Below are 17263 nucleotides of genomic sequence, written 5' to 3' on the forward strand. Positions count from 1 at the left end.
GCAATTTTCAACAGTTCCTGGGGGAAGAAAGTACAGTACAGTTTTGGAGGTAAGTAACCCACTTACAGATCCAGTCTCTGGGGCATAGGTAGCCCACCGCTGAGGCTTCAAGAAAACCCCAAACACCCAGCACCAGCGACCCAGGGCCAGTTAGGTGCAGAGGTCAAACATGAGCCAAAATAACGTGGGCCCCTATGGAGACAGGGGGTACTCCGGTCTGCCTGCAGTTAAGTACCCATGTTGTTGGAGGGCAGACCGGGGGGCTTCAAGGTCTTTTAGACCTTTATGCAGGATTTAGATCTGAAAATGAATTTTGCTAAATGCTATGTAATGACAAGTGGCCAACTGAACACAAAGAGGAGCACTGGGGAGGAGGTGGGGGGGGCCCAAGTAGGCACCAAACATGCACCCTTAGCGGCCGGGTGCAAACAGGATGTCTGGTTCCCAATGGAACTCTATGGCAGGACCTCAGGGTCACTTAGGTGCTGCAAGGGGGGCACCTCGGGCAAGCCACCGACTGGATAGGGAGAAGGGTCGCCTGCTGGTCACTGCTGCACCGGTGGTTGGTTTCTCTCAAATCTGGAGGCTGGCGGTGAAGTGCTTCTCCAGGCGTCCAATATCTTCGTTCCAGGCAGTCACGGTCAGGGGGGTCCTCGGGATTCCCTCTGCAGGCGGCGTCGTGGAGCGGTGGGGAGGTCAGCCCAGGGTAGACACTGTCAGAATTGCCTGGGGATCCTCTCTGGATAGTTAGGCCACCTGGACACGTGCCTTGGGTGTCGGGTGCAGAATGGTTTTGGACTCACCCTTCTGGGGTGAGGTGGGAGTACCTTGGAAGTAGTTTCTTCTTCTTGTTGGACAGGTCCACTGTCCACGGGAGTTTCTTGGTCCTCAGTGATGCAGGCAGTCCCCTGGAGGCTTTTCAGGGGTTGCTGGTCCTGCAGAACGCATCACTTTTCTTTTGCAGGGTCTTTGAAGCAGGAGACAGGTCGGTAGGGCTGGGGCCGAGTCAGTTGTTGTCTCATTTTCTTCTCTCTGGGGTTTTCAGCTCAGCAGTCCTTCTTTTCTTGAGGTCATCAGAATCTCCCTAGCTTGGTTCAGGGAGCCTTTAAATACATGATAGAGCGGTCAGAGGGCAGTAGCCAAAGGCTACTATTCCTGAGGGCGGCTACACCCTCCTTGTGTCAGTATTTTGTGGGCATGGCACCCTGATGGGCATGCCATGTCGACTTTGCCTTTTTCTCCCCACCAACACACCAAATGTGCAATGGAAGTGTCCATGTGTTTGGTGAGGGGTCCCATAGGGTGGCACAACACATGCTGCAACTCTTAGGGACCTTACCTGGTCACAGGGCCCTTGGTACCTTTTAGAAGGGAGCTATCTGTGTACCAGATGTGTGACAATTGTTTTAGGGAAAGAATACTGGCTCTGGGGCCTGGTTAGAAGGATCCCAGCACACTCTCAGTAAAGTCAGTATTAGGCAAAACATGGGGGGTAACTCCAACAAGTGCCAATTTTCTACAGGTAGGAACTGGTTCCTGGTTTGTGTTGGCATTAGGGTTTCTAGAAGAAAACATGATTGGAGTTTTTCTTGCTCAAGCTGAACCCCATACTTCTGTTTAAACACCTGGCTATGCGTGGCAATATCGTCGGGAGATGGTCTAGAGGGATAACTGTCCGCCCCCTCCTCTGTGGAGTCAGTATTTAGGTCCTGCCACTGCTCCACGTACTCAGCTTCTGATCCCCGATATGATTCAGCCAGCTCTTCTTCCTCGTCTTGGGATTCTGGAGTAAGGGGAGGCTCCATTTCCCTAACCTCTTTCTCCCTGTGATCTTTCGACAATAAAGTCTTTGTGGCATTTGTGGAAATACCCTCTCTTTTTCTGAAAGAAGGCGGCCTTTTCAGCCTCGAGGCACCTTCTTTCTCTGTATCTCGGTCACTTTTTCTTCGGTGACTAGGTTTGTTCAAGCCCTCCTGTGGCGTCTCCTTCGAGGGATCCGAGAGTCTCGTTTGGTCGAGGCATGCCTGCGGTCGGTGAGCTCTTCAACGCTGCGGCTCCCTTTGATGCCTTGGAGTCCGATTTACATGACTTGGGCAGTTTTTCAAAGCTAATAACTTCTACCGCCAGTTTCTTTGTTGTCTGACCTTTGACATTGATGATGTTCCATTCAAAGTCCGAAATCCCTCCTTCTGCTTCCCCAGCGACATTGTCCTCCTCTTCATTGGAAAGGCCCATATCTGTTAAGGATGGTGGTATCTGCTGTCCCTGCATGCTGTGATGGGCAAGCCTCTGTTTCTCCCTCACCCTCAGTGTCTTTGATGTGAAGACCAAGCAGGTGTTGCAGTCCTCGTTTTTTTGTGGTTGATAGGCAGGCAGAGGTTGTGGACTGGGTGTTATCCTTCTGAGAGAACTATGGTGGTAGTCGTCGCAAAACTGGAAGGGTGTCTTCTCCATTTAGGCCCTTCAGGAAGCCCCCTGAATAAGCATTCTCTAAAAGTCTTTCAGAACTCTACTTCTCTGAAATGATTCCTCCTGTACGTTTTTTTCGGTGATGGTAACAACTCAGATTGGAGTTTGGCAATTTTCTGTAATCTTTTCCACAAATGTCTTTCTTGTGTTGGAGCTCTTTCAGCAAGCTTCCAGATCCCACGGCGAAAAAAAAACAACTTAAGATGGCGACAAAAGGTGAGAGCTTCTGAAGGAGGAGATACAGCGTCTCAGGAAGCACCAACTGGGCAGATCCGTCAACGTCCAACAACAAAAACAAAAAATAACGAAAGGACTAAGGAAACAGTAAGAAGTTTTAAAATTCCACGCTCACCCACTAAATAGCGGCATAATGCACAGCTTGTGAATCCAGAAACAATTCATGCTGCGAAATCCTACTGCTGTAAAATAGGGTTTGGTGAGAGTGGAGGACTCGCATGTTGAAAATCATGAAATCCCTCCCACTCCCTTGGTTGCATGCAGCATGCACATTAGCAGGAGACTAAATAAACAAATGTATCATATTTATGGAAAGGGAATCTATATGTAGGGAATCTATATTACCTGTACAGAAATAAAAATCATCTATGTCCGGTGGACTGCATTATCATTCCCCTTTAAAAAAGTGTATTGCTTGACTTTTTTTGTTGCTTATGAAACAAACTAATAGTATGCAGTGAGGCTTTAAGAATGAGTTGGAAAATGTATTATTTTTTTTTTAACCCACCTGCAAAGTTTCTCAAAATTCTCTCTATCTACTATTTGTGTTGTTGTGAAGATTCCTGGTCAAAGTGTGGTAATTATTTTTGCGGACTGAAAGATCATTTTCACTCTAGCCAAACATTGGGAAATATAAACAGAATTTTGTCTGCATGCTTTTGCAACATAAATTGTTGAAAACGTCGCTATTTTCAGACAATTTTGACAAAGGGGATGACTGCACAACCTTGTGAAGGTGCAGTGTTTTTCATATTTTGTTCTGAAGAAAAACAAATCGCCCACCAGTAGTTTTAAGGATATCCACAATGATTATCTACAGTTATGGAACTTCGCAGAAGGATATTTGTGGATTTTATCAGCCATTCTGAAAACCTAATCCTAAAATGACTACAGCAGACATATTTCGAACACCTGCCCTTCTCATAAATCACTGGGTAATAAAACAGTATAACAGATAGAGTGCACTAATGATAGAACAGACAATATGTGACATCCCCAATGTACGTAGCATGGATTTTGTGTATGCAGTACCCGCTTTGTTTGTGATGTATTTATCTACGAACATTTATGCTGGAACTAAACCTACTGTACAGATGCATGTTGAATATATTTCAGCTTATTTATCTCTAAAAAGATGAGAAAACGTTTCAACATGGCTAATGAAACGCACAAACACTTAAATGTTTAGGCTGTGAAACGTAAATCTACAAACAAGGGTGCAACACAAACCATGGGTCCAAACACAACTGTGATTAAAGCTTTAATTAAAACGTTTCCTACTGAAGTCTGTCATTCATTCATTCAAAATGTCAAACAAAGCTCTGCCGCTGGGCACAAGACACAGCTTCTCTTCACAGAGCGAATGCTCAAGACTTAATAAATAAATACTAAGCCAAAGGTTTGTGCCCGTTGTATCACAGAGGTAAAGTCGTTTTTATGAAGAAAATGGAAGTAAATGATTCCCATATGATGAGTAAGGATAGTTCAAAGTAGTTGTCTTTGTTCTGAACAATGGTGGTTGTGATTCAGCCATGTCTTGCTTGTTAGGCGGATGGGTGAGAGGCTGGACAGAATGCACGTTCCCCAAGTGTCACATAAAAGGCCTTCTATTTTGAGTACACTTAGGATTCTAAAACTGATTCAAGAATCAGTCTGGTTTAGGGGTTTAGGGGTTAATCTAGAGTCTTGGTAAGAAAGGGTAGTGAACTACCATAAAAAGTCCTGCTGGCTTAGGGCACAGCCATTTTGAACATCAGCTCTTGGGGCTGGGAAAAATATCAGCAAATAGGATCGTACAGGGAAAAAGCAAACTATGTGAATTGAGTAGCAACACATAGCAAAGAGAGAAGAGCTGCTGCTTAGAAGATATGCAGTTGGTCTGGAAGCAAAAAAGATGCAACATTAGCGATCAACATCCAAAGAAAAACAAAAATGGATGGCGAGTGATTACTGAACCCCCCCAGCTGAAGGACACCAGATGGGAAGGTTTCAATATCAGGTCCTTGCTGTGCTGACAGTCTGTTGTTCAGACTATAATTTCCACTTTGCATCCATGGCATGCTTTCTTCTTCCTTGGAATTAGTAGCAAATTCTCAAGAGTTTTGTTTATAATGAGCACTATCCACAGCTCAATACTTTTTTAAAAACACATGATCCTCTCAATAAAATGAAAGGCCAGGTGTTCACCTGGGTCGCATTGTAAAGTCTATCGATTCGAAAACCATCCTCGGAAGAAAATGCCCAGAATAGATGAGGAATCCTTCAAATCCGTGCCAATTTGATCCTTGTTCTTCAAGACATCTGTGAATTGTCCAAGGTCCCCTGGAAGCAGAAGGGAAAATAAGTTTTGTTTCTAACTGGCGTCACAGTAAGTAAATAAAATGGCATCATCTAAAACCTAAGATCAATGAAGAGCAACGGCTGTAGCATTGAGCTAAACTAACAAACAAAACGTGCGTTTCTTGGATGAATGTGCTATCAGAAACAAAGATTTTCAGGTTCTGAAAAAACATTGATTTTACCTCTTAAATGGCACTTTGATTTTGTACTACGACTGTCCATTGTAAAAGAACGAATACACCTCAATTTGTTTTACATCAAGCTGTACCAATTCTTTCTATGAAGCAGTTTTCTAAACAGACAAGCAATTGATGGAGGAAGTAAATGAGACCTGCAAGTGTTGGCTCTTAATTATCCCATTGTAATCTATAAGGACTTTTAGGAAAATAAAGATTTCGGTCTGAGAAAGCTAGAAGTAAGCTGCCTGTTGGTCATTTACAAGCAACGCAACTACAACTGGTCTCAAGCCCCAGAATCTAATTTGCATGGTACCAACCAAACACTAGAGCAGAAAAAAGTCAGAGGCCTCACCAAGACAGCATTTCTAAGTTATAGAGCATTTTGGTGATGTGAAGGATGCCAGTTTATCATTGGAAATGACCTCTCTTTGGCAAGTGGTAGAAGGTGCAAACCCAAAGTTGGAGGTAAAAAAAAAAGCTACTGCTAGCAGCTAAAAAGAAACAAAACGAATTTTAAGTGCCTCTGAACAAAGGGTTTAACGAGTTACTATGTAAATCTGTGAATTCTCTCTGTCTACTCTATCCAGCATCATTATAGCTATGTTTTCATTTTGAAGCAAGATCTACGGTAATCCTGTCAGCCGGCATAAAAGTAAGGGTGACTTCAAGGTGACTGTAGTGGCAAAGATCCAGGAGTTTGGAAATAACATTTCTCCTATTAGTATTGACACCTACTTCTTTTCTGTAACCAGGAAGTATAATTCAGAGAAAAAGGAAATAACTACATCCTGCATGACCGCCAAAAATAAAATCTATTATTATACACAAAAACGATATGAAGTGGTGTAGATCACATTACATAGAAAAACGCCTTTTAGAGAAAAAACACACACATCTGGTTGAGCTTGTATTTACCAAATTAGCTACTTATGGTAGCTTACAACACGTACACCCTGTATTAAGTTTTTTTGTACAGGTTACTATGAGGTGATCTCAGCAGTCATTTACAACCCTTATCGACAAATGTGCATTTAAAGCTTTGTTAATTTTACTGGGAAAAAACATAAATCAAGCAATCGGACCCTTATGTTGGAATGTCAAATTCATTTCTTTAACCTGCTGTTTGTTGCACTTACTTGCAGGACACTTTTTTTATTTTAAAATGATGTTCAACTAACTAAGCAATTTCACAGAAACACACTCCCGTGTACTGACTGCCTGAATGGGCCAAAATGCTGAGTCTGCAGTGAAACTTCACAAGATGATCCATCAGATTAGCAAACAGTGTTAAGATCACAGAGATGAAGAACTATGACTAAGAGCAAGTTCAGAATGTTCACTCCACCAGGAATGGTGTTCAGTTTCACTGGCTGGAGACAAATGGCTCAAATCGGGAAGTGGTTAAACTATCTTTTAAGCCCTTACACATTTAGTCAATATGTTGTGGTTGGTCTCTAATCCTAAAGTTCAGTCCCTACTGGTAACTGCAGAAGCACTGGGGTCGAGTGAGTGTCTCCAGTCCCATGTTTGTTCCTACCCATTAAAATTTAAAATGTGGTCTGCTAGTTGCTAGAACAGGTCCTATAAGTAACTATCCAGAGGCATGCCAGAGTGGGTTGCAATCCACTGCTACAAATGTTACCTTTTGAAAACATTACAACAGGTTAGGTTGTTTGCTGGCTTTGTCCAATACTGTTGCATACTGAATCTTGGTTAACTGAACCTGGTAACCACAGGAGATCCACAAGACGACTGTTCGCTCCTTGACACCATCATTATTTTCATCCTGGTGGGGTCTTTGTTTGAAAGGTTGGATATTGTTTTTTAGTAAGATTTTTGATTTTGTATCTACACAAATTTAATATCAACAAATGAGGCTTTAGCCCACTTAGTTTTCCAATTGAACCCAGAGTGCTAGACATAGTGCAAGATTGTTACCTCTCATCATTTTATCTGCCACACTGGATCCATTAACTGGATGTCCAAAGACTATTTGTAAACACTATACACTATAAGACCAAACAAATTTGCACATTCCAGTATGATCCGAGCACTTCACCATAACATAATACCAGCCATTGGCCTAATACTATAGAAGAGTGGTTCTTAGCCTTTTGACTTCTGCGGATCCCCACTTAATCTTTACTGGAACCTGGGGACTCCAAGCAAATTATTATTGGAATCTGGGGTCCCTTATTGAGTCATTACTGGAAGCTGTGGACCGACTTACACATTTTCAATGATTTGAATTGCAAAACAATACACACAAAAATACGGAAACAAGTGTTTATCAAACAATATTTTATTCATAAAATGTTAACATTCAGAGAATGTTTTAAAATGTATGATTTTATATTTTGCTTCTTTATTCATAAATACTTTATTAATCTGTTAATATTTAATTTAAGCAGCAGCGGATCCCCAGAGTATGCTTTGCAGACCGCCAGGGTTCCCTGGACCACCAGTTAAGAATACTGCTACAGAAACCAGTTTCCTACAAGTAAACACTGTAAAAACCTTCAAGGCCACATTTTGGCCTCAGAAGGCTATAGCACCTTCTGCTTTTCTATAGCTTTTCATTAACTGCTCATTAGCTTACCTATAAATAAAAGCCTATCGTTTCTAAAGATTGAGCACTGACTGCACAGTGTGTTATAGGATGTCAGTCAATGTGTTGTGCTATGGCTGAGTTTCTAACCACTACCAGACTGTTTGACTTTGAAGCCCCCAGAGAGCAAGTGCACAAAATGGAGTAACTTGGATATCAAACTGGAGTACAGTGTTATAGGTGACCCATAGTGCAGTGGCATTGGTGGTTGGTGACTCATGGTCAATATTTGTGTGCTGTTTTGGAGCACTATCTGAAATGAGGGGGTGCGGTTTTTAAGTAACTATTTTCAGGTCTGGCATTAGCCAAGACCTTTTGATTTTACTGTAGAATATACTCCTTTATAATCTATTCCTCCACCGTCTGTTATTGTCTCATTCACATTTTTCTTCTACGGCATAGAGCATGGGGCAATAGGTCTGCCCACTTAAGCCACTTCTAATTTGTGAATGACCGTATTCTTCCTTTTCAAAAGGAGCACATCCACATAAAAAGTAGTTCCTTTAAAACTTAGTGACTGCTACAGCCATATGTGCTTTTTAATAATGAGTGTTTCTGAGGCCAAAAAAAGACGTTTTGCTTTTAGCCAAAGCGCTGCTTCTTGTTTATTCCACCCTCTAAATTACCAGCAGGTTCAACCCATTTTATTGTCTCATTTGTGTTTTTCCAATGTAGCTCACAAACTAGAAGTATGCTCTTTTTTACCCCACTTCCTATTCTTCTAAGATTGCACCCATAATAGCTGAAGGCACTACGCTTCTTTAACCAGTTGCTCTTTTTAAGCATTTCTGCCCTGGGCCATTACGTTTTGTTAAAAATACAAGGGTCCAAACGAGAAACTTCCTGTGAAGAATGCCGTTGTGAAATAGTGGGAGTTAATCACCAAAGGGTCTGGGCCCTAACCCTCCTCATATAGAAGTACTTGGCTAAGAAATGGTAAAAAACCCACTCGGAAAATTTCGTCAATCAGGTTCAACGTATTGTTTATTGTATAAGTTCTTCTTTAACACATAGATGTTCAACCAGAATTCCGCGATTTACCGCAGAACGCGAGTTAAAGCAGCTTTCAACTTAGCCCGATCAATATGAACTGATATTTGTATCAGAAGATGCCATTATCCAATATGTCTTGCCTTGAGAAAGCCCTGGCTTACCTGCAATAAAGGGCGAAACACGTGTTGGCTGTCTTTTGGAAGAATTTTTGTTGAACATCTATGTGTTAAAGAAGAACTTATACAATAAACAATACGTTGAACCTGATTGATGAAATTTTCCGAGTGGGTTTTTCACCATTTCTTAGCCATTCCATTTTGGTCTCTGCGGTTCTTTCACTGTGTTCTACAAATCATGAACCCAGGTAAGCACTCCCACACCAAAGCTTTCACAATGCTTCTGGTATTAGTTTTGGTGCATGTATACAGGCACTCTATTCTTGTCCAATCCAGTTGAACACGGTTAGGTGAGGACTGTGCAGTGGTTGGTTTATATGCATCTTCCTTTTCATCAAACACCATTTGGTGTAATTTCTCTGTGTGGCAGCATTTTTAAGCATATCCTGTGACTGAGCAGCTTACCTCTATTTTGTGATCTTAAAGAATCCTTACCATGCACTTGGGTATATTTAGGCATGGTCTTTAGTATCAGCCTTTACTGTCACATCTAACAACACTGTTTTACATTTCTTTGGCACAGTCGTATATTAGTTGCTCTGGATCACGCCATGTTTATATTTTGTCTTTGTAGCTTCTGGCTGCACAGTAGAAATCATTTTCATGGTCTACCCACTTTTCTTTAGGTTATAGGCAACTTTTATCTAGTACTTCTACGCCACTAGGTAACTAAGGCTGGAAGATGGTTCTAGAGAAGTCCCTATGTTCCCCTAATCCTAAAAATTCATGATGTCCTTCTCCTGGCTAGTCTTCTCCGGATTGGTTCTTACTAGTCTAATATATGTTGTGTATTGAGCTCGACCATAGCCCTTTGATACTGAAGATAGGCTCACCATAGGCTAAAACGGTCTGGTTGAGTTTTACCCATGAAACGGGAAGCTAATCTGGACAAAAGGTATGGCCTATAGAATTCCACCCCCCCCCCAAAAAACACACACTAACACACACACACACACACACACACACCCGATACAAAGATATCAGGAAAATAAACTACGGTTTGGAAAGGCAGCATGTCCGAAATTATCCAAACCTTCAAAAAGGTTAAAAGGTCGCAAACACCTGGGTTCTAAATTGATCAACACCATTTATTGTGCTACATAAGAACCACACAGCTCACCAACATTTACAAATATTCATACCTCATACAACTCCCAGACACAATGAGTACAAGAGACTCCTGAGATGAGGACAGAACAAACCTTTCATCCCAGGAGAGCTAGCGGGCAGTTCCCCCTACAGGGATAATGTTAAAAAGGACCATGCCACTGGATTAGAATCATGCTTGCACCAAAGCCAGTCATCTCATAACATGGGTTCAAGAGGTAATAGCTATATCCTCGGTCACAAAGGGAGTACACTGAGTGCCTCACCCTTTTGTTTTTAAAGCTTTTCTCTTACAAAGACAAAATACCTCCAACAGTGGGTTAGCATGACTGTAGAGCTCAGTGGAGGAGGACAGTGATGTTCAGAAAACATTACAGAGCAGGATGGCATTACTGAGGCTATCTCATAATAGTACCATTTTCCAATACCCTCCATTGATGTATAAATATCCCTGCAAGCAAAAAGGTGTAATTCATTTTTTTGAGGATCACTTATATTTTTGGAGGGAGAGTGTACATTTTTGAGATACCCACCTTTGCATAAAATGCCTGTTGTCTTGCTGCTTGTATATTTCTCTGCAAGATTGTAAAAGCACACATCCTAACATGACCTAGAAAAGCCATCCCTTTGTCCTTTCAGGCTTTTCAGATCTGCCTTGTTTTTATCCACAAGAAACATGAGGTGAGTCCACAGAATGTGCTCTTTCATTTCATTTTGCAACAGATACAAGGCTCAAATGCTTAGTAGCTTCACCAAAGCGCACATATCATTCCAAAATATGGGCAAAGGGCAATCCGCAACAGCATTCCAAAAAAATAAATAAATAAAATAATCAGCAGCACAGGGTACAGCACTCTGTAGGGAAGATAAACTAATCTCTCATCTGTAAAATCACACCAGTGCCCCATGATTAGGTTCTTGCCTTCTTTATATTGTGGAACGTAAAGTATAAAGCCATAGGGGCTCAGTGTTTGTAGAACTAGGCAGTTATTTGCAGAATGAGTGGTGAACAGTGAAGACAGGCTTTAAGTCTGCAAACGATGGGTGTATCTGCAGGCTGTATCCCTCCAGTGTGGACATGTAAAATTATTGCCCTTTATTCCCTTGGGATACAACCTAATACTGTAGCTGTCTGGAGGCAACAGAAGAATAACAATATAGGTCCCTTTAAGCTGTCTTGCTCATGTGTTGCCCTCTCCACCGCATGGCTCTGTGTTCCTCTCTTACTCATGTGCTTCTCCCTTAGTCCGCCTGTGTTGCCTTCTTGCCCAAGTGCTTACTCCGCACCAGCTCCATGTTCCTCTCTTTCACTTCCACATCCTGTGCTGCTTTCGCCTGTCCACTTTAAAGACCAACCAACCCACTCGCTCCCCTGCGTTACTTCTGTCCATCAACCCGTGTTGCTTCCACCTCCTAGTCATGTTTCTTCCAACCCTCCACTTTAAAATAAAAGTATAAACAACTGGTACAGTGGGCAACCCACCCACTGTAGAGACTTGAGAGACACTGGCTTTGCACTCCCCAGGATACATCAATGGGCATGGAGCCCCCTCGTGGATCTGGCGTGGTGCACTCTCCGGCTGAGGTGCCCCCCCCTTTCCTTCCCCCTGAGGTGCCTGTTGTATTTCTATCTGATGCCCCTGCAGTGTTCTCTCTGTTTTGATCAGGTATCTAGTGTGGGCCTCGCCCATGCATTTTGGGCCCAGTGGTCCACGGACAATGAATGGTGCATTACCTGCACTACTAATCATGGTGTATATTTTGTTTAATGTGTGTATATATATATATATATATATATATATATATATATATATATATATATATACAGGGAGTGCAGAATTATTAGGCAAATGAGTATTTTGACCACATCATCCTCTTTATGCATGTTGTCTTACTCCAAGCTGTATAGGCTCGAAAGCCTACTACCAATTAAGCATATTAGGTGATGTGCATCTCTGTAATGAGAAGGGGTGTGGTCTAATGACATCAACACCCTATATCAGGTGTGCATAATTATTAGGCAACTTCCTTTCCTTTGGCAAAATGGGTCAAAAGAAGGACTTGACAGGCTCAGAAAAGTCAAAAATAGTGAGATATCTTGCAGAGGGATGCAGCACTCTTAAAATTGCAAAGCTTCTGAAGCGTGATCATCGAACAATCAAGCGTTTCATTCAAAATAGTCAACAGGATCGCAAGAAGCGTGTGGAAAAACCAAGGCGCAAAATAACTGCCCATGAACTGAGAAAAGTCAAGCGTGCAGCTGCCACGATGCCACTTGCCACCAGTTTGGCCATATTTCAGAGCTGCAACATCACTGGAGTGCCCAAAAGCACAAGGTGTGCAATACTCAGAGACATGGCCAAGGTAAGAAAGGCTGAAAGACGACCACCACTGAACAAGACACACAAGCTGAAACGTCAAGACTGGGCCAAGAAATATCTCAAGACTGATTTTTCAAAGGTTTTATGGACTGATGAAATGAGAGTGAGTCTTGATGGGCCAGATGGATGGGCCCGTGGCTGGATTGGTAAAGGGCAGAGAGCTCCAGTCCGACTCAGACGCCAGCAAGGTGGAGGTGGAGTACTGGTTTGGGCTGGTATCATCAAAGATGAGCTTGTGGGGCCTTTTCGGGTTGAGGATGGAGTCAAGCTCAACTCCCAGTCCTACTGCCAGTTCCTGGAAGACACCTTCTTCAAGCAGTGGTACAGGAAGAAGTCTGCATCCTTCAAGAAAAACATGATTTTCATGCAGGACAATGCTCCATCACACGCGTCCAAGTACTCCACAGCGTGGCTGGCAAGAAAGGGTATAAAAGAAGGAAATCTAATGACATGGCCTCCTTGTTCACCTGATCTGAACCCCATTGAGAATCTGTGGTCCATCATCAAATGTGAGATTTACAAGGAGGGAAAACAGTACACCTCTCTGAACAGTGTCTGGGAGGCTGTGGTTGCTGCTGCACGCAATGTTGATGGTGAACAGATCAAAACACTGACAGAATCCATGGATGGCAGTCTTTTGAGTGTCCTTGCAAAGAAAGGTGGCTATATTGGTCACTGATTTGTTTTTGTTCTGTTTTTGAATGTCAGAAATGTATATTTGTGAATGTTGAGATGTTATATTGGTTTCACTGGTAATAATAAATAATTGAAATGGGTATATATATTTTTTTTGTTAAGTTGCCTAATAATTATGCACAGTAATAGTCACCTGCACACACAGATATCCCCCTAACATAGCTAAAACTAAAAACAAACTAAAAACTACTTCCAAAAATATTCAGCTTTGATATTAATGAGTTTTTTGGGTTCATTGAGAACATGGTTGTTGTTCAATAATAAAATTAATCCTCAAAAATACAACTTGCCTAATAATTCTGCACTCCCTGTATATATATATGTATATATATGTATATATTTGATTACTGTATTTTGATATATTACAATGGTTCCACTCATTTCCTTTTGTCTTTGCATTCTTCCGGGGGGGGTTGGGGGTTGTTACTGTAATGTTTGGATATGCATTGGTGTGTGTGTTGTAGTGGGTGAGGGTCGGGGTGGGGGTTGGGATGTTGGTTGTGTGTGTCCCTGTGTTTTGCCTCCCCTATGTCGTAGGTGCAGTACTCACCGTGGTCTTCGCCGCTGGCGTTGATGATCCTTGTATAGGAGCAGGAAGACTATCGCTGGCAGAATATGGAGTTCCGGCTAAATGGTCTCGTCGTTCCTCTTGGAGTGTGTAGAGGTGAGCGTTTTCCCTTTGAAATGGCTGTTTCCGCCGTGTTTTTATCCGCGGTGAATCCGCCCCGGAAAAAATGGCGGATTGGTAGATTGTGATACTGTGGGCGGTACATTGTCCTCCGCCTGTCTGTTGGCGGTGACCGCCGCGCTGTTTGTCTGTACCGCTGTGGCGGTCAGAGTGGTAAAGTGGCTGTCTTTGTTGGCGGTTTCCGCCACGGTCATAATTCCAATTTTTTTACCGCCGGCCTGTTGGCGGTTTTACCGCCGCTTTAACACCGTCCGCCAGGGTTGTAATGACCACCATAATATTTACTCTATGGGTGTGATATGGTATTATAACTCTGGATCAAAAAACATTGTGAAAAGTGTATATATTTTGGGGATTCAGATCAGATATCCAACAGCCATTGGGCTAAAAGCGATTCAGTCTTTGCCTAACCTCGTTGTGTAGCTTCTGCAACTTCCAGGACATACACAGTTCTTTAGCTGATGTGTGCTTGGCCACACCAGAAATGTGGCCCCAACCACAGCCTCGTACCAAGGATTTTGCAGTGCATCCACTCCCGATGTCTGTGTGTGTGTGTGTGTGTGTGTGTAACCAATCACAGAATTGAATTTTGGTTGGTGAAGCGATCAGGCTGCAGAAATGCACACTAGACACCAGGAATTTTGTTTTTTGTGTGTTTATTATTACATAAGGGGAGCGGCCCTTTTGGGGGGGGGCACTCCCCAGGGGGTCAATCTATTGTTAGGCCTTTTCTGCCCCCCTTGGGGCGGATCAGCCTATTTTAATTAGGCCGATCTGCCCCCAGGGGGTGCAGAAGCCACTAGACGCCAGGGATTTTTTTTTGTTATGAATGAACAGGAGCGACCCTGGGGGGCAATTTATTATTTGAATTAGGCCTATCTGCAGCCACTAGACGCCAGGGATTTTTTTTCTTATGTTATGAATGAAGGGGAGCGACCCCTTGATCAAGGGTCGCTCCCCTGGGGGGCAGTTTATTATTAGGCCTTTTCTGCCCACCCCCGGGGGCAGATTGTCCTATTTTAATCAGGCCAATCTGTCCCCGGGGGAGGGGGAGCGGTGATGGCAGAACACACTAAACACAAGGGATCATTTTGTTGTTGTTTTTTTTTTTTTTCTTTCGTTTTACAGGTGGGGAGCAACCCCTTAGGCAAGGCAGAAAGCACTAGACACCAGGGATTTTTTTTGTTTGTTAGTAAGTTTCACACAAGGGGAGTGACCCCTTAGGCAAGGGTCACTCCCCCGGGGGTCAAATTTATTTTAGGCCATTTCTGCCTCCCTTGGGGGCAGATCGGCCTATTTCTATTAGGCCAGTCTGCCCCCAGGGGAGGGCAGAAACCACTTAGGCACCAGCGATTGGTGTGTGTGTGTTTTGTTTGGGGGGGGGACAACCCCTTGCGCAAGGGTTGCTCCCCATAGGGGCACATTACTGTTGGCCATTTCTGCCCCTGTTCGGGGCAGATCGGTCTATGTTTGCAAGACCCATCTGCCCCCAAGAGGGACAGAAAGGCCACCAGAGAAGATTTTTTTTTCTTCAAAAAAAGAGGGTGGGGGTATGGCCATACCCCCACCCCAGCTAAATGGGGACAACGTTGTTCTGTGGTGGGCAGATGGGGCAATTACTCCCAATCCACTCCCGGTGGAGGGGGAGTGGGGGGGGGCAGAAAGCCTACTAGATGCCAGTGAATTAAAAAAAAAATTGTGGGGTGGTGGCTACCAACCCGTATGGCATGGTTATGGCCCCCCCAACTGAAGGGGGTAACAGTCTTTCAAATCTCCCTCGCACACTAAAACATCTTATCCCACAGCAAGCAAGAGGACATTTGATTATTTGCGGTTTTGGTTTTGCATTTGGGCCATGAGAGCTTGTCTAACTGTCAAAATTGTCCCACTTGAAATGGTGAGGACTGCACTTTTTGGACTTTGGGACGCTGCCATGTAGAAAAATCTACTAGACCTAGACACATCTGAGAACTAAACATCTGGGTGGCGTGCTTCACATGCACCCCACAACATTTTGTTACCCACAATGCCCTGCAAACCTCCAACTTTTGCTTGAAATCACACATTTTCCCCACATTTTTGTGAATGAACCTTCCGGAATCTGCAGGAATCCACAAAATTCCTGTCACCCAGCATTGTCCCATCTATTGCTGGGTGAAAAATTCTGCCCCGCTTAACAGCCTAAAAACGTTTTTATTCAAACTGCCCTTTTGGACCCGCTTTAGTTCCCCCTCATTTTCAAACTTATTTTTGGCTCTTCCCTGTCACAGGCACGTGGCCCACCTACTGAGGTATCATTTTTACCGGGAGACTGAGGGGAGTGTTGGGTGGTAGGAAATTTGTGCTGGTGCGGTGCTCCCACACATAAATGTGGGAAAATGTGATTTTATAGCTAAATTTGAGGTTTGCTGAGGATTCTGGGTAAGAAAACACAGGGGGATCCACACAAGTCACACCTCCCTGGGCTCCTTCGGGTGTCTAGTTTTCAGAAATGTTTGGGTTTGGTGTGTTTTCCTAGATGGCTGCTGAGCCCACAACCAAAAATGCAGGTGCCCCCACAAAAACAGGTAGTTTAGTATTCGATAATTTTGATGTGTCCACATAGTGTTTTGGGGCATTTCCTGTCGCGGACACTAGGCCTACCCACACAAGTGTGATACCATTCTTATCCGGAGATCTGGGGGAACGCTGGATAGAAGGACGTTTGTGGCTCCCCTCAGATTGCAGAACTTTGCAGCACCCAAATGTGAGGAAAAGTGGGGTTTTGTGCCATATTTTGAGGTTTGCTAAGGATTCTGGGTAACAGAACCTGGTGAGAGCACCACAAGTTACCCCATTCACGGTTCCCCTAGGTGTCTAGTTTTCAGAAATGTCCAGATGTGCTATGTTTTCCTCAGTGCCGGATGAGCTAGAGGCCAAAATCCACAGTTATGCACTTTGCAAAAAACAGGTCAGTTTTCTTTAGGAAAATGTGATGTGTCCGTGTTGTGTTTTGGGGCATTCATTCCCTGTCGCGGGCACTAGGCATACCCACAGAAGTGAGGTACCATTTTTATCGAGAGACTTGGGGAAACACAGAATAGAAAAACAAGTGTTATTGCCCCTTGTTTCTCTCTACATTTTTTCGTTCCAAATGTAAGACAGTGTGTAAAAACAACGTCTATTTGAGAAATGCCCTGTAATTCACATGCTAGTATGGGCAACCCAGAATGCAGGGATGTGCAAATAACCACTGCTTCTCAACACCTTATCTTGTGCCAATTTTGGAAATACAAAGGTTTCCTTGATACCTATTTTTCACTCTTTACATTTCACCAAAAGAATTGCTCTATACCCGGTATACAATGAAAACCCATTGCAAGGTGCAGCTCCTTTATTGGCTCTGGGTA

At 43.3% G+C, this 17263-nt stretch overlaps 1 long non-coding RNA gene across 1 annotated transcript in view; it reads right to left on the minus strand.

Annotated features, from left to right (window-relative positions):
* Positions 1-3877: 3877 nt before the first annotated feature.
* The window catches only part of LOC138268452 (uncharacterized), a 126780-nt gene continuing 113394 nt past the window's right edge, over positions 3878-17263 (minus strand). Inside the window, exon 3 of the long non-coding RNA XR_011200000.1 lies at positions 3878-5028. This is a non-coding gene — a long non-coding RNA (uncharacterized lncRNA). The remainder of the gene's footprint in view (positions 5029-17263) is intronic.

This window comes from Pleurodeles waltl, chromosome 12, assembly GCF_031143425.1.
Source record: "Pleurodeles waltl isolate 20211129_DDA chromosome 12, aPleWal1.hap1.20221129, whole genome shotgun sequence".
Lineage (NCBI taxonomy): Eukaryota > Metazoa > Chordata > Amphibia > Caudata > Salamandridae > Pleurodeles > Pleurodeles waltl.